The sequence below is a fragment of the Pogona vitticeps genome, chromosome 2 (assembly GCF_051106095.1).
Source record: "Pogona vitticeps strain Pit_001003342236 chromosome 2, PviZW2.1, whole genome shotgun sequence".
NCBI lineage: Eukaryota > Metazoa > Chordata > Lepidosauria > Squamata > Agamidae > Pogona > Pogona vitticeps.
In genome coordinates, this window is record NC_135784.1 from 304031536 (window position 1) to 304048844 (window position 17309).

Here is a 17309-nt window from a genome sequence, read left to right on the forward strand (position 1 = left end):
GGTCACAAAGAGTCGGACACAATTTAACCATTAAACAACAACAAGTAGGGTAGACATGGGGGTGTGCAGGTGAAGCCCGTTGAAATGCTGTGGCCGCAGACACCACCCACTCACATATTAAGACATATAACAAACATAACAATCTAAAGCAAAAAAAAAAAAAAAAAAAGCAAATCACCACGAAGGGGTGGAAGACCTGATAAAATTGGCAGCATCACAAACTCCTCTGAAACTGTTTCAGCTTATTTCTCCACCTCAGCCACCCTGCAAAGATCTCGTATTTCACCAAAGGTTCAGTTCCTAAAAGGTCTGAGGCCGTTGGCACGTTTCAAACAACAGCAGTTGGAACAGGGGTCCTACCACCATAGGCGGTTAAGTAGTTATGTGAGTCCCTTCCATGTTAGGGCTATGACAGTAATAAACAGAACCCTGAATTGAATTCAGATGACGGCTGGTATAGCCAGGGTCATTATTGCAGAATAAGCGTCCTGTGACCGCAGCAGGATCACCTCCCTGCAGTCTAAGTGCCGTATTCTGTATCAGCTCAAGCTTCTGAATTGTCCTCAAGAGCAGCCTCAACCTACAGGGGTCTAATCACAGAGTATACAGTTTTTGTATATGTTGTGTTCTTTGTCATACTATTGCTTGTGAATTGATGTGAGATTCCTCCTTATTCATTGTTCTTGTGTGATTTTTAGATATACTATTATGCATTGCTGCTTTGACTGGATTGCACTACTTGTGATTTCCTCACAGTGTCATTTTTTTTAAAAAAAATTGTATACTTATTGATCTTTGCTTCAATATCGCCTGTGCATTGATGTAAGGTGCCTCCTTATCCATTGTTCATATTTTTAAATATTGCTTTTTAATTACGTTAACCACTGTTACATACTCATTGTTTTCAACTTTAAATATTGTCTGTCACCGTTGCAAGCTGCCTTGGGTCCTTTTCAAGGAGAAAGAAGGCAGGGTTAAAATATTTTAAATAAGTAAATAAATTACAGGGAGGAGATTCCCTGAGTGTGAAGGCTATCTGATTGTCACAGCAGGAGCTTTTAACATCTCCAAGAGCTTTGCAAAGCAGCTTGCCTTGTTTTGTAATTGGCTTTTGGGACCTGAACACAGACTTTGTTTGCAAGTCTGCCTGAATCCCATCTCTGGAATATGGACAGGTTTCATTTTCTAATGACAGGCATTCTGTTAGGGATGTACTATTTGCGCGCAATTTTTTTTATTTTTAGTATAAATACCAAAATTCTCCATTCTCAGGGCCCTACCCAACAAACAGACAACGGCAGGCACCTAAATAGGGTCCACCTGGGAGAAAGCCGGAAGACTTCATGACTTAGCCTTCGCTGTTCTGGGTCGTGGATACAGCCTAGTTCTGCCTACCTTCTGGTTCCAAAAAAAAAAAAAAAAGGAAATTTTGCTGGCGCTTAGGGACAGCTTCTTTCTGAACAAGAAGCGCGGCTTCCTATGATAAACCTGAAAGCCTTTCTCCCAGGTGAGCCACACTTAGATACCTGTCTGTCCGGTAGCACTCCCAGAGTGGACTATTCTGCGATCGGTAGTCCAAAAAACACACAGATGAAAGAATGACGCTTTTCTTCTATCTGTAACATATCATTACACACACTGGAGGGCCTTAAGATGTTTCTTCTTCTGGAGCCAGGTGCCCAGCTTCATGGTACATGTTGGGTGCACTTTTGCGCGCCAACAGTCTTGTTGCAAATACTGTCACTGCTCTTGCCAACCCTGTTGCTCTCCACAGCTGCTTCTGACACATTCGGCACACTTGCTTCTCTGTTCAAATGCCAGACAACACATGTGAGTTTGACAGGAGCCCATGTGCCCATCCTTCACGGCCAGCTGCCTGGTGCCCGTGCCGCCTGGTGACTTCAGATACCTTCCTGTTGGCACTATCAGTTATCTCGGGTGCCTCATCGGACGCTCACTCTCAAGCTTCCTCTTGTGGGATTTCCCTCCCCCACCTTCCAGTTTTCATCGGTGCATGCTCTCTGCCTGCAATCTGATCCTGTGGCATTGCATTAAATTCTGACCAGATGCCAAAGACACAGATTTAGACTAATATTAGCACACATAACTCCAGTTGTTCGCCTTATAAGTTCTCCGTCCCAGTCTGCATGTCAAGGAACGGCAGCAAGAGAAGGTGGTCTCTTGCAAAATGTGTCAGGAATCAGACAGTAGCTAAACCACAGACCTCTTAATTCCCCAGTGCACTTCTTTTCCGCCCCCCCCCAAGAGTGAAAACAGAATATTGCCTTCATATGGAAGACAATCCTTCTCCTGTTGGAGCCTATCCAGCTTTTAAAGTCTCTCCCTTCCCCATCAACTTCGGAAGCCATTTTCAAAGGTGGTCCAGAGGCAGGGCCTTCTCAGTGGCTGCTCCCAGGTTCTCCAACAGTTTTGCGAAAGGACCCCTGATTAGCCACAACTTGAATTATTTTGTGCTGATACAGAAAACCTTTTAATTTAAATGATCAAGCCTTGTGGGGCTGGAGAAGTGGAGGGGAACTGTTTTGCTTTTTCTCTGTCTTTTCTATTCTCAGTTCTCTTGTCCATCTTGGATTTAAATTTTTGTTTTTCCTGTTATTCATTTTTGGTGCCTGCCTGTACACCCTTTACATGCATCCATGTTTCATTCAGTTCTTTCTGCTCAAGTGGACTGGAGAAGTCGGGATGTTTGGAGTTCTAAATTTGGTGGGAACCCTACACCAGCAGAACATCCCTCCTGCCACAGAGAGGTGGACTTAGCTGGAATGGTCTTGCTCTCTCATACGGTGGCTCTGTTTTGCTCAAGAGATGGATGCCTGGGCAGGAAAAGACGGGTCGATTCTATTATTGGCTCTTTCTTATTCAATTCTTTTTCCAAAATGAGACCTTATAGATAACCTGACATTAGAACTTGGAACCATAAGTGCCAAACGTATGTGATTGTCACAATATGAACATCTCTTATCTCCTGTAATTTGCCATTTTTAACTTGTTTTGGCCATCAGGGCTAAACATGAGCTTTCTCTGAAGTCTGATGTTACCATAAAGTTTGTCTCAGTCACCTCTTTTGTGCTTTCAGCACTCAGTACAGGCTAACATCTTTATCTGGCCTTGATATCCCATATGAAACAGGACATTCTTTTTCAAGAGGGGAGGAGAAAAAAGATAAGAGAATTTTATTGTAGGAAAGGAGGCTGCAGTTGTATAAGCACTTGGTAGAAAGCAGGTAGCACAGCTGGATCTGTTAAGGTGGCTGCAATCAACTGCTGGAGGAGGCAAAAGGGGGGTGGCAAAGGGGAGGAGCTTATGCCAATACCCACCCCTCTCAGCCCAGACACACTGCTATGCTATGCTATGCTATGCTATGCTATGCTATGCTATGCTATGCTATGCTATGCTAGTATAAAATTAGGCCATGCTCAGGGAAGTTCTAAGAAATTACCAGTGCCATTGAGTTGGGAGGAGTTTGATTTGAACACAGCCCTCATTGGCTTAGGATCAGCTCTCCAGCCGTCAGCTCTCTTGGCTAGTCCGGATTGCTCACTTACATTATTAAGTCCCTCGCAGGTTACAAACCATGATAGGGATGTACAATCTCCAGGCTTCAAAGGAAGGCACCTCCAAATGCTAGATGCAGGGGGGGGGGGTCAGGAGACAGGTATCTATTTAGTGGTCCCATGTGCTCCCCAAGGAATCTGGCGGGGCCACCGTGAGATCCAGGAAGCTGGACTAGATGGGCCCTTGGCCTGATCCAGCAGGACTGTTCTTATGTTTATTCTTGCACCAGTCTTAATTCTATAGTACACTATTAATGTTTACTTTTAAGAAAATCATCCTGCATCTTGTTCTTGGAAAGCACCACCACTTCCTGAACCATTTATTCATATTGTCCTCGGAACTTCACACTTTGCATTGAGAAGCATGCGTTGGTATTCTTTCAACACTAACACTAACAACAACAATTCAGAACTGCAGAGCTGGAAGGGACCCCGGCGTAGATCCTTGAGTCCAGCCCTTGTCAAGGAGGCATCAACCTCACAACCTCTGACTGTGTTGCCTTCTGTATCCGAGCAATGCACACCCTTCCGCTTGCATCCTGCAGATGCCAACAATCGTTGCCTGGTAGAATTCTAACCCAGAGCTTGCTGGTGGCAGTGGTGGCGGCCTCTTCCTGGCAGCCTCTCGCCTTCAGCAGGGCCAGTCCCCTCCTGACTTGACTGCTTCCCTCCCAGAGGTCTACCTGTGTTCAGGGTTATTGTGTGTTCTCTCCTGCCGCTCTTTCAGCCTCACAATCCTCGCAGCTATAGTAGCAGTCAACTGACCATCACTCCTAGTTCCACCCTCGCTCGCTACTGGCTCCTTGCCTTCTACCATCGCGCCCCCCCCAACCCTACAAGTACCTCTGCCTCCACTGGTTAGTGCTAGATCTCAAATTTTGCTGTGGGAGAGAGCAATCAGGCGCCGGCTCTTCCTCCAGCCTTAGCTTCTTTGTTTTTCACCTGGCACACACCTGAAGCCCTTGTTGAATCAGGCAGAGAGGACCAGGTGGAAATCCAGCGGGAGAAACCATCATTTCTGTCTTCTCCCCTCCTTGAAGCATTTTAAAAGCACTTGCCGACTTCCAGATTGCAAACTGATATCTTCATGGGGTGAATTTGGGTGAAACACCTGTGCATACAAGATATTTTCGTCCTGTTGTGCGGTACGAATGGGTCTTGCTGAGAAAACATGAAAGCTTGTGAAGGTGATCCAGCCTAAATATAAGACATTTCCCCAAGCACAGAAAGCCCCTGTTTAGTTCCAGCACTCTTAACCCATATTTCGAAAGCAGAATACTTTTCGAAGAGTTACCTTGCAGTTTGGGGGCAGGGGGAGAGTTTTAGGGCCTGTAAGAGGAGTTAATCTGCATAATGTTCTTTGTGTGTAATCCTGAAGTGGCTGTGAGGATCAAAAGAAGTTAATTTATTCTAAGTCCTGTTGCAAAAGGACAAGGGGAAACATAAAACAAAACTCCAGCCTTAAAGTTGGCTTTAGATCCAGCTGATCCTTTTTGAAGTCTGGAAATGAGGGGAGGAAGCAAGTATTGGTCCAGAGGTGTGATGTTTCCCCCCCATTCAGAGACGGGCATTGTGCAGAATCCTGAATCTGTTCAGGTTCACCTATATTATGCTTCCCTCTTCTACACTCCTGTTCTATTGAAAAGGAAGGAAAGGTCTCTGCAATGTTGAAATCGTACAGTCCAAGCCTGCAGGCAAGGATGCTAGGGGAAAAAATTGAAGGCAGCAGGAAAAGAGGAGATCAGCTGTGAGATAGACAGACTCTGTCCAGAAAGTCACGGGCTGGAGTTTGCAAGAGCTCAGCAGGAACTTTAACAACAGAATCTTTCCGGACGTCACTCATTCATTGGGGGGGGGGCTGTACTTCGGAGGTGGCATAATGGCACAGAATGACAGCAAGTAGGAAGCAAGCAGCTGCCCCTGGAAAGTTTTTGGTTAAATAAAGTGTGTTTCCTCTAATGCATGTGCAAACGCTAAGGGACCAGATTATATATATATACTGTCAAGCTTACAGTTTGCTTGGTTTTGTTCTTATTTTCAGTATTTTAATTGTTCGTGCTCCAGGAGCCCTTTGGGGTTGAAGAGTAGGATAATAAGAGATGGCATGGATAATTAAATGACTATGTGGATAGATATATTGGGGAGGGTTTTTAAAAAATCTAATTAGCATCCGTTTATTTTTTGTTTTTATTCTCTTTTCAGGAGTGCAGAAGCCTGCAAATGTGGGATTTTTCTGGAGCTGCATTTGCAGTTTCTACAGATGGAATGGAGATATAGCGCCCTGCGCCTTTAAAAGCATGTTGGCAATATCTGTCGAAATTCGTTATTAACCATACAGGAGTTTTGAATCTGGCCTTTGGTCTGTGAGCTCAGGAAAGTCACCCCTTGAGATGCACGGGGAGGGGGGCCATTCTCTGCACAGGCCATTCCAAGGAAGCCGGATTGCTATTGCCTGTTTGTGAGAAATAAGAATTGTTTGCACTCCAACTCCCAGAATTCCACAGGAATTCGCTCAAGCAGAATCCTGGGAGATACAGCCCAAAAACAGTCATTCAATGAGGACCTTTTTGAACCTCCCTGTGGGCCTCTGTCACCCTTATATTGGCCTTTCAGGAAGAACAGAACTTCTCCTGACAGTGCATAGGCAGGATAAAAGGGTTCACAGGAGTCTCAAGGGATCGTGGGATGGGTAGTACTTTGGGAGACGCCCTTTATACAGCCTCTTGCGCAGACAGAAGGTAAGCTGTGTTGAAGCCCGTTGGTTTCATTGGAAGAGAGATGAACTAAGTGTGCTTAAGTCCTCCTTTATTTAGGAAAAAACATTCCACTTTATTTTTCCATGTATTTCCATGTTGGCAACCAATCCCAACTTGGCCAGAACAAAAAGAAAAGAAAAGAAAATTAAAAAAACAAAGCAAACCCACGACCAAGCTTTTGGCTACAACTATCTGGACTTGGTGTTCCGTTGGTCTTTATTTCAATTTCCCATCTTGTTTATTTAATTTCCGGGAGTGATTTTTGAAAAAAAGCAGCCCATTGATTACGATCCTCTCTCTTTTTTTTGCTTTTCACCAGGCTGTGGCGAGAGTCTGAATAGCCGTCCTTCCAAAGACAGCTGCAAGCTCAGAAACAGATCCCGGGCGTCCAAGGAACAGAGAGAAATTTGATTCCCCACTGCAAGAATTCTTTTGCAAATCTGCTCCAGCAGCGTGTCCGCTTTCAACGGCAGAAAAAAGCCCCTCTGTAGACGCTTTCTGTTTACCATTTGTGTTCATCTGGAGAGGCAGCCGTTCTTGTAGGATGGAGAGAGAGAGCCCACACAGGGTTAGGCAAACCCCTCCCTGGGTGCTCTGCCTCCAAGCATAAACCCTGCCAGTGTTTATTGCTTCCTAAATGTCAGGGTGAGAGAGGCCACCTTACTCTCAATCCTCCATGACCGGAAGTTCTACACTAGAGGTGGGCAACCTCCAGAGATCCACAGGCGTGCGACTTCCATCTTCAAGGGTTTTCTTCTTAATTTTTATTTAATAGGCCTCATTTACTCTCTTGCAGTCAAATGGTAGGGAGGTGCTATTGGGGGTATGTTGACTCCAAATCCCATAATTCTTTAAGAACTCTCCTGGCAGAATTCTGGGCTTCCAGCCCACAAAGGCAGACCGGCAGACACCTTCCTGTCGCTCACCTGATGAAAAGTTCAGGCCTCTGTCTAGGCCTTCTTTGATGTCTTCATTTCCTGCTGCAATGCTTCCTGGGAGTAGTAGTCTCATTGCCCTTCATTCTCTATAGAGGGCACCTCCTGAAGAACCACACAGACCCAGAAGCAGTGAGGCAGGAAACGAAGGCCTAGCAGTGGCCTCGGCCTTTCTCCAGGCGAGTAAAATAAAGGCGTCTATAGCAGGGGTCGTCAACCCCCGGTCCACGGCCCGGCGCCAGTCTGTGGGTTTCCTTTAACTGGGCCGCAGACACACCTCTTGTGTGATAAGAGGCAGAATCAGTAGGAAATCAGTATAGTGATTATTGTTGTGGATATCCTACTTTTGGAGGGGTGGGAGATGGAACTTTGCCAGTGGCAGTCAAGACTGCTTTTGGGATGTCCTGTGGAGCTGTTGAAAAAGAACCCAAAAGAGAAAATGTAGAGGAGGCCTGTAAACTGTCTGGAAAGCATTTGAGAATTTTTGTAGTTAAAATATTCCGCTGTGGTCCCTTGTTGACTATTGACACTTTGGAATATACAGCAATACTATGAATTTGCAAAACACTGTAGATTTATTCACATGATATGTTAAAGTTCATGAAATTAATATTCAATGTTTTCCTCCACCACTGTTATTTAATCTCTGCCCGCCCACTCCCGAAATAAAGAGACACACACAGGTGTTGGAGTTAACTAGGGCCATACTTTATTGCTTTTAACTTCCAATTACTCTCCTCCTGCAAAGGGGCCTGGATGTCATGTGGATCCCTGGGGCAGGCTCTAGGGTATCTCTTACCCCCTCTCCAATTCTAAGCGGGTGAGTCCCAAGCCCCTGGTCAGAGCTGTCCCCTGAACAGCCCGTACCTAGCTGGCCACAGACTGGGAAGAAAAACCTCCCTATCTGCCATCCATCCAATTGTCTAGGACTAAGACATGCAATGGATGGGACTATACCTTATTCAGCCCTCATCCCAGCAAGTGAAACGCTAGATCCTGGTTGCTGTGATGCTGGGCGCAGTAGGAACCCTTGTGCTTTTTGGGAGGTCACTAAAACTCACCTTCTCTTCCACACTACCTGACAGTTTGACCTATTTAAACGTGACTCAAACCTAGAATAGCCCTCAGAATCCCATGGGTAAACAGTGTGGGACAGGCAAAAATACGTCCACCCACCTTTTATATGCCAATCAGGTGAGACGGACCCAAAATTCCTATCTGGCCCCGAAGCGACCACCTCAGCCACACTGGACCCAGGGCGGGCGAGTTAAGTCAAAAGGAAAAAGGGCTGGCTGGGGGCAGAAGGAACTTATAATTGCACCAACATCCAGCCCCACTACAGCCTTATGGGAAGCGCCAATTGCTGCCTCTACCTGCCTAAGTCAGATCAGGAGACATGGGAAAAATAGTTCCAAGCCAGCATATGAAATCACGCTGGCAGAGGTATACATTGCCCACCAGCTCCAGAAATACAGAGATGGACTCAAATGTTGGAGTTAACTGGGAACACACTTAACTGATTTTAACCCCTCTGTTGAGGGGTGGGTTGTTGGGGGCATATTATAAATGGCATGAGGGATTGGTTAGGACTGTGGGGCATGGAAGGGATGAGGGGGGGTGCATAGTGGGATGCTTTTTGTCCATGTAGGGCAGAGGAGTTGTCATGTGGCATGGTGTGGGATTGGGAGGGGAGGATCTCCTGTAGGGGAGCCATATGGCTGGGAAGAAGGTGGAGTGAGTATGTATGAGAGGGGAGTAGGTTGGGTCTAGAGGTGACTCCTTTTTTTGGAAAAAGTAATAGTATATCTGGATATGTGCATATAAAGAGCAATGATGGGGGACTGTGGGTAGGAGAAGAGACATGGTCTGTCTGTTGCTGGAGGGAGGGAGGTGTGGGGAGGGCAGGTCAATGTGATAGTGGGTGAATTCAGATGTAGGGACTGAGTGGGGAGGTGAAGATCTGGCTAAGGAGTGAGACAGAGACAAAATGTGTGAAGTATATATGGGAGACAGCAGGTCTGGATAGGACCTTGTGTTCCTCCCAAATATTTACTTACCTTTCCTTCCCACAAGCTATTTTGTTGTTTAGTCCTTAAGTCGTGTCTGACACTCTTCGTGACCCCAAGGACCAGAGCATGCCAGGTCGTCCTGTCTTCCACTGCCTCCCGGAGTTGGGTCAAATTCATGTTGGTCGCTTCAATGACACTGTCCAACCATCCCGTCCTCTGTCATCCCCTTCTCCTCTTGCCTTCGCACTTTCCCAACATCAGGGTCTTTTCCAGTGAGCACTCAGGGTTGATTTCCTTCAAAATGGTTAGGTTTGTTCTCCTTGCAGTCCAGGGGACTCTCAAGAGTCTCCTCCAGCACCACAATTCAGAAGCCTCAATTCTTCAGCGGTCAGCCTTCTTTATGGTCCAGCTCTCACTTCCATACGTCTCTACTGGAAAAACCATAGCTTTGACTATGTGGACCTTTTTCAGCAAGGTGAGGTCTCTGCTTTTTAAGATGCTGTTGAGGTTTCTCATGGCTTTCCTCCCAAGAAACAGGCGTCTTTTAATTTCGTGGCTGCTGTCACCATCTGCAGTGATCATGGAGCCCAAGAAAGTAAAATCTGTCATGGCCTCCATATCTTCCCCTTCTATTTGCCAAGAGATGATGGGACCAGTGGCCATGATCTTAGTTTTTTTTAATGTTGAGCTTCAGACCGTTTATTGCACGCTCCTCTTTCACCCTCATTAAGAAGTTCTTTAATTCCTCCTCCCTTTCTGCCATCAGAGTGGTATCATCTGCATATCTGAGGTTGTTGATATTTCTTCTAGCAATCTTAATTCAGGCTTGGGATTCATCCAATCCAGCCTTTCGCATACCTTGGAGGATTTTGAGCATAACCTTTTGAAATGAGTGTAATTACAGTGGGGTCTTGACTTGAGAACTTAATCCATATTGGAAGGCGGTTCTCAAGTCAAAAAGTCTGTAAGTCAAGTCTCCATTGACCTACAGTGCATTGAAAACCGATTAATCCCGTAACAGGCCATTTTTGTTCCATTTTGGTTTTTTTCTGGTCTGTAAGTCAAATCTCAGTCTGCAAGTCAAATCTAAATTTTGTAGCCAGAGAAGTCTGTAACTCAAAAAGTCTGTAAGTCAAGCCGTCTGTAAGTCAAGGGTCCACTGTATACGGTAGTTGCAGCATCCTTTGACACTGCCCTTCTTTAGGATTGGGATGTAGACCAATCTTTTCCAATCCTCTGGCCACTGCTGAGTTTTCCAAACTTGCTGGCATATTGAGTGTAGCAGCTTAACAGCATCATCTTTCAAGATTTTAAATAGTTCAAATGGAATGCCATCATCTCCACTGGCTGTATAAGGAGGCAAGGTGATTAAAATGGAAAAAATAAACCAAAATTAGGTTTGATCTTACCTGGTCGGCGTCTTGGGCTGTATAAGGAGGCAAGGTGGTTAAAATGGAAAAAATAAACCAAAATTAGGTTTGATCTCTTACCTGGTCAGCGTCTTGGGCTGTATAAGGAGGCAAGATGGTTAAACGGGAAAAAAATAAACCAAAATTAGGTTTGATCTCTTACCTGGTCGGTGTCTTGGGCTGTATAAGGAGGCAAGGTGGTTAAAATGGAAAAAATAAAACCAAAATTAGGTTTGTTCTCTTACCTGGTCGGTGTCTTGGGCTGTATAAGGAGGCAAGGCTGTTAAAATGGAAAAAATAAACCAAAATTAGGTTTGATCTTACCTGGTCGGCGTCTTGGGCTGTATAAGGAGGCAAGGTGATTAAAATGGAAAAAATAAACCAAAATTAGGTTTGATCTTACCTGGTCGGCGTCTTGGGCTGTATAAGGAGGCAAGATGGTTAAAATGGAAAAAATAAATCAAAATTAGGTTTGATCCTTACATGGTTGGTGTCTTGGGCTGTATAAGGAGGCAAGGCTGTTAAAATGAAAAAAACAAAAAAAACAAAATTAGGTTTGATCGCCTACCTGGTCAGTGTCTTGGCCTGTATGAGAAGGGAAGGTAAAAAAAATAATAATAAATCTAAATTGAGTTTTGATCCCTTAGCTGGTCAGTGCCTAACCATAAGATATGTTGTTTTACCTAGAAGATAATTATGTGATATGTATTAACATTTAGAAACCACTATCAATTTTGAGCAAGTAATTAACACTATGAATATGGAAATAAATACAAGAGAAATCAACCCAGAAAGAGAACTATTAAGCTGAACAAGCCAATAGATCCTGGCATATTAACACATTAAATGGGTAAATATTTCAGACACAATAATCTTTGGAACCCTTCAGATTTGGAAACAATATGTAAAGAGTTCTGTTATTCATTTCTGAACAACATAAACAAAAACTTTTTTTGTAATTATGGTTACTAAGGAAGGAAATTAACCAAATACAAACCAATGAATGCTAGGGATGAAATACACAGATTCACCATGGAGAGTGGGCAAATGTTTCAGAAATGAAACATTTCTGTTTCATTTCCAACAACTACACCCGCGGCTCCATCAGAAAGGGGGCACCCAGAAAAGGATCCCCACAAATGCTGCTCTTTCCCCTCTGTGTGGGAAGTCTGTCATTGAAATCCAGCCTACATCTGGCTGACCCCTAACAAACCCATTTATCTCCATTAAAAACAACAGCAACCTCTCAAAAGTACCACATCAACTGCCCTGCCAGACCTCACCACCTTAAACCTACATTACCCAGGCCAACGCCTTAATGTAGTTTCCAGAGCTATAGACAGAACAGGAAGCAATCCTGTCTGTTGATACAGAGCACATCTCTACAAACTATGAACCTGAATTAGGGTTGCCAGATACATTGGTACCAAAAGGAGGACATAGAAAGACAAAAAGGAGGACATATTGAATGTTTGATTTGAATCGTTCCAGATTAAACCCGCAATCAATACAATTTTATTACAATTGCTGCCAATAAACGTCTCTTAGTGAACTGACCAAGAAACAGCCATGTTAAAAAATAAAAATAAATTCAATGGAGGCTTTTTTACAAAATACCAAAGAACATTATTTAAACAGCTAATTGTACAATTATTACCTTATAATTTTTATTAATTACACAACATATTTCTCAGAGGAGCCAACTTTTTGCAGAAGATCTTCATTAGCAATCACATATGCATAAAACTGCTCACAAGTAATATTCTTCAAATTGTACTTTGTGAGAATGATGCCTTTTACAGAGTGAGCTAAGAGTCTTTTCCTTTCCTTTGTCCATTAAGCATTAATCAAGGAGAACACTCTTTCCACATTGCCATTGTGTCCAGGAATACAGACGAATAATGCACAAATTTTAAGTAACTCTGAAAAGCAACTTGCATTTGGGCAACTTTGGAAAAAGAAACTCTACTGTTCATGCAAGAGTCTTCCAAAAAACTGTTCATTCTTGTCTTGCACAAATGATTCAAGACTGCAGTGTTGGTCAAACAACTGCACATCATTCACAATAATACCCTTCTCTTTCAGGTACGATATGCATGTCAAAAGGTCATCAAATGTTCTGTCTTTGATTTTAGTTAAGTACATCCAACCAAAGCAATGAAATTCATCAAAAGGTTTCATCAACTTTTCTAACTAACTAATGCATGCTTCATACACCAATCCAACATCTGCCATAAAACTATTACACTCTTCTTCTCGACCACGTTCCTTAAGTCTTCTCAACATCTCCCTGACTTTTAGTGAAACAAATGTCTCCTTTAGTCTTCCTTTCAAAACTTCCAAGGTTGAGTGAAGAAGGCTCATAACCTCTAACACTGATGCTTCTTCCCTTTCAATGGCCGCAATATTAACTTGGAAGATAGACATCAAGGAATGCAGAAACCAAAGGCAAACTTCTGAAAAATCATTCTCAATTTTTTTTCCTATCATAGCAGGTGGTTGATTTACAGAAGGAAAATATTCTTTCAAAGCAGTAAATAGCCTCAACAGCCTCTCAACAGCTGGAAACTGAGATGGGGTGTGGATTCGATTTCTGCAGGACTCACCCCCCCAATCCAGGAGAACTGTTTTCCAGCACATGAGATGTATTGACTCAATAAAGAAAGTCACAGTTTTTTGTTTGTAAGACCTTTTGTTTGGTGTTGCAGTCAAAGCAGGGCCAGGAGCAGAGAGACTGGGATTCAGATTTGGGAATAAGCTATGACACTTTTGCTTGCTTTGGGCATGAGAAACAGAGAAACAGGATTGCTACACACTTCAGAAATCTAGTCCCAGGTGTGTCGGTTGTCTTTTACTAGGTGTTTGCTGTTAGTGAGACTCTGCTAAATATTCCAGTTCTGCCCGGTTCAATTTAGAGTCCAAACAGAATCTTGAAATACTTGCTGTTCTCCGCAGAAATTGTAGAGCTAAATGCAGTGGAGATTAAATTTTGCAAGGTTCCTTTTTTCATGGTTCTATGGAAAAGTCAAGTCTTTCTGTGTGTGTGTCTCCCTCTCTTTCACACACACACAAACCCTTCCTCAAAGTTCAAAAATCAGTTGCTTCAGTTCAGTATGTCCATTTCCTCTCTTGTCCATTTCCACCCGTCCCTCTCTCGCACCTTTGAGCCGTCTCTCCCTTGCAGTCATGTCCTTTTTTCATGGTTTTATAAAAGTCAGTCTCTCTCACACATACACCCTGCCTCCCTCCCTAAATTTTCTACAATCTTACCTTTAAACAAGCTCTGTGAAGCCACCCGTCGCTCTCTCGCACCTTTCTTCCCTCCTTAACTGAAGTTTTCCCTCCTGCTCTCAGTCACCTCCGGCGGAAGCAGTCATTGACTGCCTGGGCTGTTCTACAGCTGTATCCAATCAAGCTGGCTTATCTCCGATCTCTAAAAGAACAGAGGATTTACAAGTGCCACAACCAAGGAGGAAAGGAGAAGTAATTCTGATAAGCGAAGGTCTCTCTAACTCACTCTGCTCCCAATGGCTGTTGAGGCAGGAAAACAGCAAGTGGGCAAAGGCCAACTGTTATGAACTTAGAGCATTGTTGTACCAGCAATCATGTGACCTCAGAGGTCATGTGACACCTTCACTCATTATGTCCTCAGCAGTATGTCTATAGTTATTTAAATGTCTCTCACCCTCTTAAGACCAACTTAAGGCTGCTTGTAAGAGTAATAAAAATCTTGTCCTGTGGCTCATAAATACTTCATGGGCTGCTGTCAGGCTGTTTTGTTTTTGTTTTTCTTACATGATAAGTAGCATCTCCAAATGAGCATCCATTAACCATCTTAGTTAATGGCATGGAGCTATTCACCTACTCCTTTTTAGGTCAAGAGTCAAGAATGGAATATTAGAAGTTGTTGGAGAACTAAATGCCATTCAAAGCACTATTTATGTCACAGAACCCTGGTCCAAATTCAGAAAATGTTAGCACTAAAATAAATCTTCCTTTCTTTTTACCTGACTTAGGGCCTAATCCCAGCTAGCTAGGCTGGCCTTAGGCGGGCTGAACCAGACTCTCACAATTCAGAGGAAGATGCCTGTTAAAGGTACAGTGTGATATTTCCCCCAAATGCAAGTTCTTTCTGCAGCTGCCATGAAACCCATTGCAATGCCAGTTTGTGCCATAGAAGGCTAAGCCCCTCCTAGTGCATCTGGTGCAGTCAGAGTGCCCTCAGAGACATCTGCTTTCCCCACTGTCTGAGAGAACCACAGGAGGCAGCCAAAGAAAACCTCTGTTTATTGATCTATAGGATGGCCTCACATTACTCCCTCTTCCCCCTGCCCTAGCTCATGATTAGTGGCAAGGATAGTGACTCAAGTTGTGTGAAGTTATACTTCAGGCAAGAATTCTTAGGCTGTGCTTTCCAGGGATCCTATAGTCTGTTGTCCATCTGACACAACTCAACACAATTCTACAAAACTCTGCACAGTTCAAGGCCTGGCCCTTTCACTGTCCATCTTCCTGCTCTCCTTCCTGGTTGGGTAATGTTCAGTTTGCACTTGGACTCTCCCTTCTGTTTTTACTCATGATTGGGCAGCTTGGGTCCCTTCTACAATACAAAATTTGTGGTTTATGACTGGAGGGCCAGCTTGAATCCCTACCACTGTCAATCCACCTACCCCTTACCTCCTGGTTCATGATTTGGGCGGGGTAATTTGAATCCCTCCCACCCTCGCCTCTTGGCTCATGATCGGTGGGGCCAGCTTGTATCCATCCCAGTGATATCTTGCCCCACTCCCTACCTCCTGACTGATGATTAGGGCACCAGCCTGATCCATGCCAGTGTCTTCTCATCTCCCTTAGCCTCATGAGTCATCCCATTCACACAGCCCATGGTTGGCAAACCATGCATTCCTTCCCACCCTTCCCATCATCATCAATGAAAATCGGGTTTGTGTCCCTCCCTTTTTCCTGCAATATCCTTCCCTAGGAGCATGGCCCCGAGCTACCTTGTCTAATAAAGAAACTTGACTCAGAGTTGTTGTATGTAGCATTTTATTGAGCAGGTCTCTCTCCTCAGAAGCACCCTTGTATCTTAGACAATGAGTAGACAGACAGCAGGGAGACATGTGCAAAGTGCTTTTCTGTAGCTGTGCTACAGCTGATGCATAGCTGTCTGACCAGACCAGCTGCAGGACACAGGCAGTTCAGTGGCTGCAGTCACACACGGCTGGGTCCTTTTGGACCTGCACCTGTAGCACAGCTGGCTGTTGATTCCAAATCCAGATCAAGGTGGGCGTACCAGCGAAAACCATCCTTGAGCCTCATCAGGAATTCATTTGGGCATTCCGTAGGGTTTTTTTTTAAAGAATCTCATATAGTCTCTGAAGGTTTCACAGCCTTTGGCACTCCTAGTTCGAGGCCATGAATTACAGCATTTCTTGCTGCTTTCAGTAGGCAGGCCCCAGTAAGTTTATTAGGATTGGGATCAATAATTCGAGTGATGAGGGCTGCTGCTTCAGGCCAATCAACTCTTCCATTGCCATCGGCTATTTGTTGAACCCTATGAGTAGTATACCAGGCGTAGGTCTCAGCAAGAGCCTGGTGTTTCCCATCTTCGCTTAGGAGGCTGCTCAGAATGGTGGTGAGTAGTAATGATCCGTTGGATCAAGTCCAGGTACTTCTGAAGGGCTTCTCGATATGGTGGAAGTTCTTGTTTCCAGTTAAATAAATCAGCAGTGGGGAATGGGGTATGGGCCAGAACTAATTTATTTCCTATTGGAAGCTCCATTAAGGGGAGAACTTTCTCCACAGGTTTACAGTAGGTGTAAAGCGATCTGGGGTCACTCCCTGTGTGGTTTGTTGGATTAGTGGGTTGGAACTCCAGAATTCTGCTTAGGGAAATCTTGGGGAATTCTAGAATTTGGAGTCTGAAAACAGACAAGCAAAGCAATGGCGCATCCCGAACGCAGAGTCAAGATGCTTCTTACCTGGTCCCCAGTTCCCTGGATTCGCAAGGCTGGAGCACCTGGATAGTGTCATAATATAGTTTTGTCACTAGGTGGCACTGGACTTTTGAGTACCTGGATGGTATCAGAAGTTTCTTTTAGGTCTTGATGGAGAGAGAGTTCTTGCTTTCCCTCCCAAACAATGCACGCATAAAGCATCCCACAACATAGGGAAGGCTGATGGGTTGAGTGGAGAGACTTCGGTCGCACAGAGGCCAAACCATGCAAGGATTTCAGTGTTAAACACCACATTCTGCTCACTGACAGTCAACGGATATTTGGGAACTAGCAAGAGGTGGTGTTTTGTTTGTTGTTGGGTTGGGTTTGGTTTTTTTTGTTTTTTGTTTGTTTGTTTGTTTGTTTTTGCACAGGTGTCTTGCAAGAATAAGGTTGTGTCCCTGTTTGGTGGGCAGCTTATTTCCACCCCTCATGAAGGAGGAGAGTGAAAAAGTAGCCATCTCACCCCACAAGTTGGACAGGTAAATTTTGAAGCAGCCTATCTGCTCTGCCCAAGCATTCCCATCGGAGCAGCTTGTCGCTGGGAAGAAGCCCAAGTGAAGCTTAAGAATAACGATGTTAAAGTGCATTTGTTCATGTTGGCATTATTTTCAAACTTAATGGGCTGA

General features: G+C 44.3%; 1 long non-coding RNA gene across 1 annotated transcript; it reads right to left on the minus strand.

Annotated features, from left to right (window-relative positions):
- Positions 1-12197: 12197 nt before the first annotated feature.
- LOC140705015 (uncharacterized) lies at positions 12198-14288 on the minus strand. Its single transcript, XR_013540984.1, has 2 exons — positions 14202-14288; positions 12198-14117 (listed from the first exon to the last, which is right to left on the minus strand). It is a non-coding gene; the product is annotated as an uncharacterized LOC140705015 (long non-coding RNA).
- Positions 14289-17309: the final 3021 nt, after the last annotated feature.